This window comes from Juglans regia, chromosome 11, assembly GCF_001411555.2.
Source record: "Juglans regia cultivar Chandler chromosome 11, Walnut 2.0, whole genome shotgun sequence".
Lineage (NCBI taxonomy): Eukaryota > Viridiplantae > Streptophyta > Magnoliopsida > Fagales > Juglandaceae > Juglans > Juglans regia.
Window position 1 is genome coordinate 30,423,367 of NC_049911.1, and position 4,360 is coordinate 30,427,726.

A 4,360-nucleotide genomic window follows, 5' to 3' on the forward strand; every position below is an offset into this window, starting at 1 on the left:
TCAAATTCTCTCTTAATGAATGAGTCTAATATATAAGTATTTAATTAAATAGAATAAAATGTAAAGTGAGAATTCAAATTCATGACTTATGCTCTAATACCACATGAAATTAATATTTTTTAAAAAAATAAGTTGATAAAAAATAAATTTTATTATTTATATTGTATATTAACAATCTTACTGTAACATATTTTGTTCGAAACAAAATTTAATAGAGATGATCACCGTAAGCAAACCCATGGATAGGGTTATAAATCGGTCCAGTTCAGTTCAATCCGGTGATAGATCTCCATCATTTATGATTTATGATAAAAATTATTATTTATTATTAATTGATAGTATATATTATTTTATATTTTATATGATTAATGATAATAAATTAGATAAAAATTATATCATTAACTTATATAATTACTATATAAAAATCATATATTAAATTATTAAAAATATTTTTAAAAAAATATATATAGGAGTTCGGTCCGTTTTGGAAAAAAATTTATAGACCTCGAGATCGGCCTGAATGCCATATGTCCACATATCTTGGGATCAGACTGATCAGTCTATAATTCGGTCCGGTCTGATTGGTTTTGTTGATCCAGACTGAATTATTTACACCATAACCGTGGGTATTCGATGCTATGGAGTATATAATGAGAATTGATATTTTAGAGCAAATTTGTGCTCTAAAATAAAGAGAGAGAGCTCGTGAAAATAGACATAAAATAATAAAATATTAATATATTCTACATATCAACGTGGCATAGTACAATTTGTTTACAGCCTATTATAAACATGTCCTTACGGCTTTTATGGGTCCAATAAATAATAATTAAGAGTAATTTTACGTAAATATTACATAATCGTTTTAAAAAATAATAAAATATATTATTAAAAAATTAAATTTTTTTTATATAAATTTTATATTTATTTTTATTTTTTCAAATGATTAAGTGATAATTATACAATTCATGATAATTAATATAACCAAAATAAAATAAAGGAGTAAAGGACGGTGGTTTCTCGAGCATTCTTCAGTCTGCAACAAATAATCTTCACGTTATGGACTTAATTCAGTGCCACTCATTATCAGTTATCAGTTTCCCATTTTCGGCATTAAAAATTAAAAAAGAATCGAATGTGGTCCTCAATCGTACAAATAAAGATTAATAAAATTAAACTGCCGATTATGCCCTTGTTAAGTAATCACTATTTTAATATTAGAAAGACTTTAATTTTATTGGCCATTAGATGCTCCTTGGGTTCCAATCATAATATAGGTTAGTGACCCTACAAGTTGGAGGACATTTTGTTACTTCTTGATTGGTGGATTTCCTAGTTTATTGATTGGCTTTTGGAGACAAAAGCAGCGTGATGGGGGACATCTGCTACAGAAAGGGAGGCTATTTCTATTTCAAGAAATGAATCCAACAACGTATCTCACTTTAAAGGGGAAAGCAATGCATTTTATAAACATAAAATCTCAGCCACTTTCTTGGAATCCAAACAAACAGCATTAATCTACAGTCTTCCTTGAATCACTTGCATATATAATTGGGAATTCTCTCCTCGTTCTGGCGTGAATGGCTAGTCTTTTTAATAATTAACGTTTACTTTGTTGATTATGCATATTCTATTATTGTATTGGCATATACTTCAAAAAAATGAGTCAATATTATAGTTTTAAAATCTCTTGAAATTACTATAAAGAGCGACGACTAGATTTCATTTATTGTCTTTTAATACTCGACCTAAGATATTACAATATTGAATTGAAATTTTTTTATAATGGATGAATCAGTTTTGTCGACAAAGCAATATCACCTGAATATGAAAGACTCGTATTATGAACTTATTTTTATTTGGTACATCTCTATAGTGTAGTTTATTTTTATAATCATTCACATCTCATCTAATCATTATAATTTTTTTAAATTTTAAAATAAAAATAATATTAAAAATATATATTCTAATAATATTTTATTTAACTTTTAATTTTTATCTCGAATTATCTTATCTTATCTGCAAAAATAAACTAGACTTATAATTTAGTACACTTTGAAAAAAAAGGATCCGCATTGGCAGTGAGTTACTCGAAAGCTTAGTCCCAACATAACCTCGAATAGTCTTATTTTCACAATTAATGAATTTACTGCTCATCCACACCACGCACATAATGTGTTTGGGAGCCCCTCGCGTTTTACTCCAATTTGAATTATAAATCCAGCTTCACCAAGTACTCCACCGACTCGTTCTGGTCCGACCCCATCCTCTTTCGGGTCTTCGCCTCCAGAAAACCCTGCTACTTCAACACGGGCGTGATGGTCATGGACCTAGTAAGGTGGAGAGAGGGGATCTACAGCAAGAGAATCGAGAATTGGATGGAATTGCAGAGGAAGAAGAGGATATACGATTTGGGTTCGCTCCAGTCGTTCTTGCTAGTCTTTGGTGGGAACGTGGAGCCTGTTCATCACAGTTGGAACCAGCATGGTCTCAGCAGCGACAATGTTAGGGGAAGTTGTCGGTCGTTGCACCCGGGTTCGATCAGTTTGCTGCACTAGAGTTGGAAAGGGAAGCCTTGGGTTCGACTCGATGCCAAAAAGCCTTGTACGTTTGATAGTCTTTGGGAGCCGTACGATCTTAATACAGGAAATGTTCAGACATTGGGATCTTCGTGACGAGTTGTTGGTGAAACACGTAATAATAAAATTATAATTAAGACGAAATCAGATTAGATTTAAGTACGAAAATCTCACTATTTTTAAGCAGATTTAGATTGTGTTTGGATGTTAAAGTGAATTGACTTGAGTTGAGTCGAGATGATAAAATATTATTAAAATATGATTTTTTAATATTATTATTATTTTGAGATTTGAAAAAGTTGAATTGTTTATTATATTTTATATTGAAATTTAAAAAAATTGTAATAATGAGTTGAGATGAATTTGTGATCCAAACGAAGTCTCAAACCTTTTGTATTGTACAAAATTTCAAATTAATCAGTATAATATAATTTTTTTTTTGTTTGACTCTTTTAAGATATAATAGTCTAACTGATCGTTGTATAGCTCCAACCAATTCTCTATGAGTGATTGAGTTCAAAACTCCACTCAAATAATACATTTCTATTATCTGAAAAATCTCTCAAAAAATATACACAGACTTTATTTTTCCCTTTTATTCAAAGAAAACAAAATGTTTCAAAAATAATATCAATCTACAACCAACACCACCCAATCTACGCCAACCTCAATTTAATATGAAAAGAAAGATATATAGCCGTTTCACAAGAGATTCAAAACTGGGCAATAAAAAAGAATAAACACCCAAATTAATATATGAAAAACGGCTTCCATCAATATGTATATGCAAAATTAATAAACACCCAAATTAAACATCCAAGTAAGAGTATTGGCATTGGTCTATGTATATACATATATATATATATATATATACAAAATTACCTCTTTTATATAATCACTTTACCATTTAAGTAAAATTTTCACATTAACTTATGTATATTTGAGATAAAATAATAATAAAATAATAATATTTTATTATTATTATTTTTTTGCTAAAATCAATTTTTTTATATATATTTTATAATTAACATCAACTACATACATTTGACATTAATAATACAAATGCAATAATAAAAAATATTTTTTTTATATATTATATTAAAAATATAATGAAATGAAAAAAATATATATAATATATTATAATAATAAAATAAATGTACAAGTGAAGGTTTGTTGTATTGTTGAATGAGGGAGAAAATGAAATGCTTATGAGAAAGAGAGTGAGAAGAGAGAAAAATAATAATTAAAATATATTTTAGAGAGTGAATAATAGTTATTTAAATTTAGATATGCATAAACTAATGTAGAGAATTTTAAAATTATATTATATAAATATGACTTTGCATATATATATATATATATATAGTCCAATATGGATGCTCTAAGAGCAATTAAAATTTAAACAGCTTGACTGAAATAAACGGAAGAAAAAGAGCACCAATACGCATACCAATGCTGAGTTGAAAATGTAGACTTCAATGAAATTGTCTTTTTTTTTTTAATTAACATTTAACAAAATAGTCCAGTCAATATTAATGTACAAATTGATCAACGAATCCGCTTATGCATAGAAAAGCTAGTTAAAAATAGAGCAACCGAAATATTAAACAATTAACGTATTCAGCATTAAAGGGGCCAACGTTAACAACTTTAATAAGTGTTCGAGCTAAGTTAATACCAAAAGTAACGGCTACTTTATTACAAGCTCCGTTAAAGACAACGTAGAAGACAAATAAGAGCATTCTCATTGGCTTGGGTAAATGTATATTTAAAATTAGATC